The sequence below is a fragment of the Dermacentor andersoni genome, chromosome 11 (genome assembly GCF_023375885.2).
Source record: "Dermacentor andersoni chromosome 11, qqDerAnde1_hic_scaffold, whole genome shotgun sequence".
NCBI lineage: Eukaryota > Metazoa > Arthropoda > Arachnida > Ixodida > Ixodidae > Dermacentor > Dermacentor andersoni.
Window position 1 is genome coordinate 97,476,476 of NC_092824.1, and position 11,170 is coordinate 97,487,645.

The window sequence follows — 11,170 nt, forward strand, 5'->3', positions numbered from 1 at the left end:
ACGGTCCACCTCGAACCTTCATGGATGGCACTTCGAGCCCCGGCATCCGCATCGCTGCCCTTTTTTTTTTTTTTCACAGCGACGCAGGCAGCGGGAATCGAACCGCCGTACTGAAGGATACGAGATCAACACTCAAGCCGCTCGACTACCGGAACGGCACACCGAACACCGTTTTTTTCTCGACCAGTAGCTTGGCCAGCTAGACCGTTGTTGCTCGCCTATGCTCTCACAGTTGATGCTTCCGGCCAGATAAGACGTGCTCCATCCCCGTGCTGACCACGCTCATGCGCGCAGGACGCCGCCAGTCACGCTAGCTGCGCAGTGACCCTGGACTCTGCGTCCACTTTGCAGCGGCGTAAATTAACGGTGCCGTGCCTCTATTGCAGCCGAACCATGAAACACGCTTCAATTGTAATCCGTGATGCAGTTTGGTAGCGCTGTTACGTGCGGTTAAAAGGCGCCGTTCAGTTCCTTTTATGAGCGGACCCCCGTCTCCGTTTGAGCGTGGACAAGCGCCAAAATGTCACGAATCGGCTGTTCTGCGAAAGAAAACACATCTACACCGCAACGTAAGTACGTTTTTGCTATTTTGTAGGTGGTGAACGGATTACTCGTCATATCGGCATCATTCATGAGGAAAACGAATCGAGACAAAACACGCACGGCCTTCATTCAAGTTTATTTCGAAATTCGTAAACATTGTCACACGAGTCAAATTCCTATGGGCGGGTCAAAACACACGCACACAGAACAAATCGAGAGGAGAATGCTGTAGGTGAAATTTCAGGGTTCTTTTGCAGCACATGCAAGGCAAACAGTATGTATACTGTGTGTAGTAGTAAAACCACCACAAATTGCCAACCATAGTTCAGTGACGCCAGCAGTCATGAATATTTGGATGTGTACTGTGTGCTTTCATAGCTGCAGAGCAAGAAAAATTCAGAGCAAGGTTGTTCAACCCTGCTAGACATTGTCCGAACGATATTCAATGCGGAGCATCCGGCTGCACGGAGTGTTCTTTCCACCGGCTAGCCTGCAGCGCAGTGTTGCCTGCGTTGCTACAAACAAACCAATCTTCTATAGTTTACAGGTGCGCACATGTACACTACCTGTAAACATGTCGCAATGACAAAAAATGCGTTGCGGAATGTCGCAAAAAAAAAATGACGTCGAATAAATCAGTTAACGAACAACGGCTACTGGGAATCGGAAGTACATCGCAAGTACGCACGTTAAAATTAACGATGGCAGGGACATGAAAACAGTTTCGCGGCGTCTTAGCGGCGCCTGGTAATTTCTCAGGACCGTAAGGCGGCAGCTGCACGAGACGGAAATCTCGATTCCCGAGGCAGAAAATTTGGACGAGCGTCAAGGAAACGTGGGGCTAAGTACTGCGCTCAGCTGTTCGTTCCAACAGAAAAAGAATGCGGCTCACCCGAGAGAAAAAAAAAAGAAAAGCTGTAACGTACGTGCAAGTATTCAAGTAGCTCTTCCTTATACGGAGATTGCTTAACCTCCGCATTAAGCTGACGTCACGAGCAACTCTTCATGCTAAACAATACACGAGCGCCAGTTAAGGCGGCCGCGTTACAAGCCATCTCGAAATTTTTTTTTTGATGTGCACCACCTGTGGTACGCGTTCAAGATGCACCGTGAATATTGGAGAAGTCGCGTGTCTCACTCCGGGTTTCGTCGTCCTCTGCTGCAGCTTTCAAACACTTTGACGCGCTTGCTGTTCACATCATCCAACAGCACTGAAACCAACAGCATTGGGGAGTGTAACCCTGCAATGCTCAAGCACGCTTCTACGTACGCAGAATTTTCTCCATTTCATGCCATATGGAGTACAAATTTGTGCTGAAGGTAGAATTTGTCAGCAAACGTAATTAGCACCGTAGTTAGCAATTAGATTCCCAAGCTACTCAAAATTGACACTTGGCTCGACAGCGAATAAACATCGCTACTTCTGATTCACGTGCACAAACCTGAATTTCGAAGTCTCAAGCTGCGCAGTATACAGAAGGTGCGTTATGCATTACAGCGTTACAAGGGTCCCGAAACACCTTAGAGGGTTGTGGGGAACACAATACACAAGCAGCATACGCTACTATGAACGCCTCCGCCATGTTTTGCAGTCGCACGTGGTTTTCCGTCCTTTCAAGCTATTCATGCCATCCACGAACATTCCACTCCTTCCTTGTCTTTCCTCTTCCTTCTCCAACTCGATAACTCGTTAAGCCGCCGTGTTATCGGTGCTCCATTTCGATGACCCGCCCCAAACTATCCTTAGGCTACTCAGACTGGACCCCGCGAACACTTATAGTTCGACTAGTGGCACGTTAAGTGCGAGTCGTCTGGCACGTCCTGGATGTTATACGTCGCCGCCGCCATCGTCGTCTTCCGGCCTGATGGCCAGCGGTGTTGTCATTCTTTATTTTTGTGTGTGCGTAACCACGCGTTCGTCGGAATTCTCAGCAATGGTTGGAATAGCCACGTCGTCGTGACGGTAAATGTGGCCGCTCTGACGCAGGTTCGCGACCTGACGTTGCAGCTGAACCTCTGCAGCCTGGGTCAGCGGCTCTTCGGCGGTCTCGGAACCGTTTGCTTCCGATCGAAGGATTTGTCGTTCGAAGTCCGTGGTGGGGAGATCCTCGTCATCTCTCCCACTTCCGGTGAGCACGCTGCTCAGGATCTGGAAAAGAAAAAAGATCGAGAGGGCTCATAACGCCTTCAGGCTGAAACGAATTCTTGTCGCGTGTTTTACTCAGTTTCCAGGAATTTGCATACTGTTCGACAAACAAACGATGCTACGGACAGTGTGTAGAAGATATTTACGGACCCTGGCGCATAGCGCCGCTTACGGAGCGTTGACCAAAGTATCTAAATATAGTGTCATTTCTTATTTATTTGATTATTTACAATACCTCAGAGGCCCCTCATCGGAGTAATGTGTATGGGAGGCTTTACATTGTTGATGAGAAGGTATGGTGGCTGGTACAAAAAAAAATAGAACGTATGATACACAGCGTGCGGTAAAAAGCAAACTGACACTCGAAATACAACGCTTCGTAACACGCGAAAAATACGTAAGAAGATGCCCTAAGCTGTCTACGATAAATGCTTATAACCGGAATGCTCATCTTCAAGCAAGGATGGAAATAGAGTTCACATAAACTAGACATTATCTAATCCTTCCAACGGCACAACCCATCTCCTCCAAGCGGGACAATTCCATAGCCTGGAAACATGGGCCATTTCATTGCCCGTCTTACTGATATCAAACAACTCTGAATATTTCATATATTGACCTGTCAAGGGCATACATTTAAATATATAGGTATCCGAAGAGTGTCAAAAGCATAAGTCCAACTAATGAATCGGAGCAGTATGTAAATCCTGATAAAGAGACGAGTGCTTCTGCTCTGCTCCGATTGCAAGGCACCACATCAAGCTAGCTTAATGAAACATTTCCTGAGTCGTGCAATAATTGCATACTGGTAATGTTAACATGAAGGCCTAACTTTTGCAAAAGGGAAATATTTCACATCTGAATCACTGCACCATTAGCACAGAAACAGAACCACAGTATGACCTCTTGGCATACCTGCTAAGGTAAACGCACGGAATCTATATGCTATGTAGTCAGTTTTTAAACGTGGAATAGCAGTACCGAGTATACGCTTTGGAGTCTTAATTAAAAGCACGTTTAGAAACGCAGGTGAACTTGGAAACGGAACAATACGTTTGAATAGTTTCGGAATTGTTCACGTTTGAATTTACGCTGATGCTGCCTCCAATTGTGCTTTATTACGTTCAGTACTAGCAAATTATTCCGATGCTAAGGATTAGACCGAAAATGTCCAGCTCACAAAAAAAAATATGTTTACAGTATGCTTTCGTTACTAATCCACCTTTTTTTTTTTTACTTTGTTATTCTGTCCTCTGTCACATGTTTCGCCCGTTGATTTGTGCACCTGCGCCCATGTTCAGTGTGCGTCGGAAGCCACCTCGCACTCCTAAGCAAGCCTAAGCACGCTGTAGTGTCAGCAGTGCGGCCGTTAAAGGTGAGCTGAGTTCCTTCTGCGGACGCAGCTGACTTGGAGTTTGTTCTCTCTGATTTCCGCACGTGAATGTCGCTTTTTGTATCACTCTTACACATTCTGTAGAGATTTCCGACATTCAACAAGTCTCAGCGCGCAGCGTTGGGATTAGGCAAAGCGGCGCATTTGTTTACATCGAGATCTACATCCACAGATCGTTAATTGTTAACTTCAAATAGCGTAAAAAAGGCGCATCGCCAACATAAGGTAATGTCAAACGTAGAAAACCATACACATCTTCAAATATGAGCGGCCAAGCCACTTATATTTGAGTGGCCGAGCCAACATCGTTTCTGTACCCAGCTCATCTGCCTTCATAGAAGAAATTGCCTCGCATTATGCCTTGTAACATTTTGATATTCTTTGTTTCTCACATTCTTCGTAACCCACCCCTTATATAAATACCCCGAATAGAGGTCTTTAAGGAAATAAAGTGAAAGTGAAAAAATATCTTTTCACTTCAAAATGCAGAGCAAGAAAGTTGAACCTTGCTCGACATCCTAGGCAACCGATATTCAAAGTGGAGCATTCGGCTGCACGGAGACAACACGGAGCCTTCTTGCCACCGGCAAGGCTGGGGCACAGTGTCGCCTACGTTGCTCATAACTGGCACCTGTGGCCCGATAGGGAGCGTGCGCCTGAGCATGCTGTTCCCCTCGCTGCTCCAGGAGCCAGGTGGACCTGGGAGAGATGCAAAGGCGAGAGTGAGAATCGCACTCTACGTGTCTTCCTGAGCTTATCGATTCATTGACCGCGCTAAACAGTTACAGCCACGTTACAGCGCCATCAGCAGCAATTTCGTGCCTGCATTCCTTTATTCATTTATTTCAATAAAGAACCATTTACCACTGCGGTACTACATCGACTGGCAAACGGGGCAACATAGATTCATACAAAACATGGTGAAAAGAGCTTCACCTTTAGGCTTGTCTTTTGTATGAGTATCCTAAATTTTTGCAGTTGTCATTAGCGTTCAACAGCATAACCAGTATGAAGCATGTGAGCCCTTTGTCCCTACAATGCCAGGTGATAGGAGCGGCGTCTATGGGTAGTCTATGCAAACCACCTATCCGCTGTACTCCATACGACATGACTCCATGCGAGACAATTCCACGATCTCTGGGCAAAACTCTCAGCGCTAATGCGCATTCAATGTCATTTGATGGCGCCATATGTTCTCGCCTACGCTAACTGCTAACAGCACTTGCCACAGCCTTGAGCATTGCTTTTCAAGTCTGGGCGCAATGTTGTATACTGATGATGCCTGCTGCTTTGAACACACCTAACTGCAGTGATGTTTATATCGTTCGCCCGGCTACTTTTCATGTGTTAATGCAGATGTGGTATTGCTACACCAGCCCATTTTCGTTCTGGACATCCTAGACGACTTCTTGCTCATCGATTATGTCCCACAGGCCTCCAAGGCGCACATCGTCATCATGACCATCCACCCGCGCACCTATGAGACCACTATGACAAGAAGTAGATTGCCTTCTGCAGTATGCAGCCCTGTAGACTATTTGAAATGCCCGATATCGCGGCAATGCGGTAATATACTGCCAAGTGTGTTGGTGAATGGTCAAAGAAAGCTGACTGCATCAAAGGCTGCGGCTACTATTAAACCAAATAAATCTGATGTCATTTGTCGTTTCTGTCTGTTAATTAATCTCTCGCAGAGCGACGAATACCAAGTATGTGTAGTCAGTGACTCGATCTGCTCTTGTTGCCTCGATGCGCCAGACGTCGTGTAAATATGAAGTCTTCACTCAATCTCACTATTACTTTTGTTTACCATGTAATGTTTGATTACCAGGTAGGTTTCTTCGTATATGTAACTTGAGGCTTGTTTGGCGGCACATGCAAGGCAAACACTATGCATACATTGCGTGTAGTATTACAACTAGTACTGATTGCGAACTGTAGTTCAGTGACGCAAGCAGTCGTGAATATTTTGATGGGTACTAAGTGCTTTAACAGTTTGCCTCTTGCCACGTGTGTAAATAAAGATGTGTCAAGTTCTACATCGCTATCTTCTGTTTTTTATTTCAGTAGCCATCATATCGACGGGTCGGGTGCTGTACCACAGCAAGCAACGTGGACTACTCCCGTACTTCTGCTATATAGACTATCCTTATCCGGCTTTTTAGAACCCCTTCTACAACAACGTGAGCCTACGTTGCTGCCGTCTGTTAAAATATATGCTTCTTACAACTAGCGCATCTGAAAGCTAATGGCACACCAGGTCAGTGGTAGTCGTAGCACGTCCTCCGAATGAGCACGATGGGTGCCTGCTACATTGCGTGACCAATCATAACACGCACCTTCATGTGCCTCATTCCCTTTTTTTCTGTATTTAACATTCATAGGAGTGCGAGTAGTAATTTTCAAAACCGAATCAAATACTAATCGAATAGCGTGAGAAGCGAAAGTGATTGAATATAGCATAATTGTCTAATAGTTCTCTAATGAGGAACTTGCGTTTTTCACTACCAATATGAAGCAGTCTTCAGATCGCAATATATTCACGACATTAATAAATTTATGTGATAGCTTGCACGTTTCGAACGACATTTTATTAAAAACACGAATAAAGGGACAGGAGCACATAGCAGGTTATTCGCATACTCCGGAGTCACCGGTGAGTGCGGAAGATAGCCGTCTAGCACGAACAAAAAGACGGGAAGGAAAGCGGGAAGAAAGGACAAGGCACATTAAAGAGGGTAAAGTAAAACAACGATGCATGAAGGGTTTGAAAGTATACCTTGCACACCGCAGTCGACCTGGCGACGCTGTGCAACCTGTCAGCACATGCGATGTTCGAGTGCAGCCAGCGAGTCGAAAACTGGGTCGAGGGGTTCCTGTGGCGGCATGGAACCCTCTCCGACCCGGGCCTCCCGGGCCATGCGCCCATGGTCGCCTACAGGGCGGTATTCCTTGGACAGATGCTGGCCCTGTGGATGTGAGTGCACGCTTTCATAATCACGATCTCTCTGCGATCTCCCGCTCTCTGGTCTTTATGAAAGCCCTTGTTAACGTTTCCGTGGAACCTGCCTTCCCGAACGCTTTCCGTGATCTTGTATAGACAATCTATGAAGAACTGCCGAAAGCTTTTTTTTGTGTGTGAAAAATGTGTTTGGGTGCTTCACGCGCGTGTCAGCACTAAGGTGACAAAAATTGCCACCTATTTTAGTCACCAAGGGACACTTGTCTCTATTATTGTGCCATCAGACCACTCAGGCAACAACCTTCACCTACAATAGACTCCTCCCAGTTTCGAAATGTTTCTAAGGCATGGAAGTGTTTCTAAAGCCATGGACAATAAATGTACAATAGGTATTTCAAGTGTACTGCCTTAGTTTGTCTAGTACTTGTTTATATTGTGCGATTGGGTGAAAAACCGAAATTTCGAGTACGAGTTGCATGTAATGCTGTGCGGAAACAAATTATTCAATTCGAGAATTTGGTATTCAAAATTTCTCTAAATATTTCATTACGATCGAATGCAACAGTATACTAAGAATATTGGAGCCAGATTCCATAAAAAATGACCCATGCCTGCGGTCTGCTGGAGTTTTTTATAGTCATTCTTAGCTCTCTTTTTAATCATACATGATCTGCCTTTTTGAACAGACTTTCATATGGAATTCGTGGGCATGTATTTTTTACGCTGCAACGAGTTTCACCTGACTCATTCTTCTCCACAATGATAGCTTAGTATTCATCAGAAAGTTCTGTTCGAACTCGACACTTCTGCAACTACCAGCTCTTTAAATCTGAGAAGGTGCTCGCTTTGACATAGAAACCACCTTTACTGTGGTCATATCTCTTGCATAACAGCTAGGTTAACTTGGCTCGTTAACGATCCGGTCATTAATTTATATTTGAGTGAAAACTGTGCTATATCTTTTACTTTAAAAAAATGATATGGAAGGAAAAGAAACTTCATTTTTGTTGAATACTTTCTTTGCGTATGCTCTTCCTTGTAATTTGCATATGTAACCTTTGCTCTGATATGTTCTAGGCTTGGGACATTCTCCAGTCACAAATATAACACTGACATTTGCATTATGCGCTCATATCACGTAACAATCCTTGTGATTTTTGTTGATTTGATTCTTCATCATTAACTGGCATGGTACCAAGGCTTAGTTATCAGCAGTATCGACCACTTTCTGGGGGGAAAAGTTAAGTTGTGGTGTTTTATGTGTAAGGAGCACAATCTGATTATGAAGCACACCGTAGTGGGAGATACCGGATTTATTTTGTACACCTGGGCTTCTCTACCGTGCACCTCAACATAAGTGCGCGAGTGTTTTTGCTTTTCACCTCCGTCTAAATATGGTCACTGCCACTGGTATCTGACCCACAACCTCGAGGTCAGTTGCGCAATGCCGTAGCCACTTGCCTTTGCCACTAAGCTACTTGCTGCCAAGGTGCTTAGAAATAATATTATGAAATAAGGTTTCATAGCTTCTTGCTCACACTGCATTGCGAAGAATAAGAAGAAGCATTGGCGTGCTCGAATTAAGCGTGCTTTAAATCGTTTTATATGTAATTACATTGGCAGAGCGAAAGACAAATGGAAAGAACACGAAGCTACACGTCACTTCATCGATGCGCTCACCTTGCTGGTTTGACTCGTGCAGTCGGCCCCCGTGCTGCCTCCCCCGCCTGACCTGCTGATGACGCACGAGAGGCCAGCATCGGCTTCGCTCGACAGATCCGTGGAGGACAGGAACATGTCGATCTCGCGTCGTTCGTTGTCGGAACCAATGAAAAAGAAGACAACGGACACGTATGTGAGGAGCACGGTGAAAGAGGTGAGGACACGAAACCTTAAGCTACTCTGTGCACCATTAGAATGCGAGGTTGGCACAGAGCCACAAACGCTTTCGGCCGTATACGCACACATATCTAGTGTGATTGCCTCCGAAAGTGATCGCCCTAGAAGTGATCGCCCTAGAAGTGATCGCCCTAGAAGTGATCGCCCTAGAAGCGATCGCCCTAGAAGTGTTTGCCCCAGATGTTGCTTCCGAACCCTTCGCCATCCGCGGCTCGATGATAGTTGTTCACCTACGTAATCCCATATGCAGCAACGCTAGCTGAAACGCAAAGGTACGGGCCGTGGTGTTTTGTGGCATGACAAATATAGGCTAATGGGCAGTAAATGATAGACAGTAAAATAAAAAAAAACAAGCAAACGCAAGCGAAGCACACCGACATAGAGCCAATTCCCAACAAATGAATCATTCTGGAAAAGGCGGGGATAAAGCTATGTCTCATCAGAGGTGGAAAGCAAAACTAAAGAGCTGCAATCGTGCAGAAGGGTCTAGGCCATCCATTTCACGATACCGTGATTCCCCACGTGACAACACAAGAGGTGTCATGCGTAGTATACTAGCACACGGCAAACCCAACCGCCATATGTTTTTTACCTCATCCCTCTCGTCCGAATTTATGCTTGGGAATATGCAATATCTGGCTTTCTTTTGCCTTTCGGCGATTGCTGTAAGCCTGAAAACAACGTTTTGCTGATGCTCATTCTATCTTTGCTTAACGCAGCGTGCACTTTTTGCCAACATTATTTCTGATGATTTATTTACAAATGTCAAATTGAATCTATGCCTATGCTATGTAAGCAGTGCGGTGCTTAAGGTAAGCTTTACTAGAAGTATCAAGTCTTCGTTATAGCCCTCTACCATGTCTTTACTACTGAAGTCACATATTATATATATATATATATATATAATTGCGCTGTGCAACCTTTTTTGTGTTATGAGATTTGGTGTTACACGTCAGCTATGATCTCTACGGTAAGACCAAGCTAGTCGAACGAATAGAAGAGTTAGCTTGAATATTAATAGTCAAAAGACCAAGATAATGTTAATTTGCATAGCAACAGAATGACAATTCGCGATTGGTAGTCAGCCTCAAGGATCGATGAAAGAAAACGTATATCAAGACCAATCAGTCAAAGGCAGCCGTGATCATGGGAAGAAAATTTACAGGAAAATAAAATTTGCTGGAACGCATACGGCATGCATTACGAAATCATGACCGGCAGCTTAGCAGTATCTTTGAAATGTGTACAATCATTGTTTTCTGCGGGTGCTAACAATTGAGCAGAGACTTTGGGATCAACAAAGAACCTTGAGAAGAAAATGTTCTACCTCTCGTTCAGAGACAAGAAGACGGCGAAGTGGATTGTTAGGGCTAGCCGTTATTCTACTTCATATTAAGGGGAAAAGGTTAAGATGAGCGGGCCATGTAATGAGTGGGGCAGACAACCGGTGGTTTGAAAGTGCTATCGAGGACGGCGAGCAGGTGGTGGTATAAAATTAGGAATTTGGCCCGAACAAGATAGAATTAGCTGATGCAAGACAAGGGTTATCGGAAATTGCTGGGAGTTAACATAAATAGGTTGCTGGTGATGATGATGATGAATGCATTATATTTTTTTTTTTCTCCTTTGAGATTAGCCTTTTATTTAACCTTTTACGCTCACGTTCGCTGACAGACGTAATGAGGTGCAATAGGTAACCACACGAATCAACGCGGTAAGTTTGGGTAATAAGTAGCAAAATTAAGCGACAAATAAGAGAAGCAAGCAGATGTCATTGATTATCCCCTAAATAACCCGATGGGGCATTACATTACAAATTTGCCGGTTGGTTTTTGTCGTGCGTGAGCGCAGAATTAGTTGCGCTATCACGTAATGGATGACATGTACGTTTATATTCTTACTTTTGTTTTACGTTGTTTTAAGATCGCGCTGTGTTTGCGTGCTTCGCTTCTATTAGTCTATTTATGTAGTATCGTATATCTGTATTGCATTACCAACGAGCCGAAGCCATAAATATCTTTATCAGCAGCTTTATATTTCCGAGGAGGCATGTACAGGTACATTGTAAGTACATTGAGTCAAGAATTGAGTAAGATAACGTGGTGCCTAGTATAGCAAGGTGAAGAGCAGAGACTAAGTGCTCACGCAGCCCATCGGCTGATGATGTTAGAAGATGTACAGCATGTATGTAATTGACTTTATAAAGAACCAACGCGGCATATGAAAC

General features: G+C 44.8%; 1 long non-coding RNA gene across 1 annotated transcript; it reads right to left on the reverse strand.

Annotated features, from left to right (window-relative positions):
* Positions 1-664: 664 nt before the first annotated feature.
* LOC129386874 (uncharacterized) lies at positions 665-10,118 on the reverse strand. Its single transcript, XR_008614173.2, has 4 exons — positions 8,725-10,118; positions 6,862-7,051; positions 4,588-4,781; positions 665-2,692 (listed from the first exon to the last, which is right to left on the reverse strand). It is a non-coding gene; the product is annotated as an uncharacterized lncRNA (long non-coding RNA).
* Between the last annotated feature and the right edge of the window lie 1,052 nt (positions 10,119-11,170).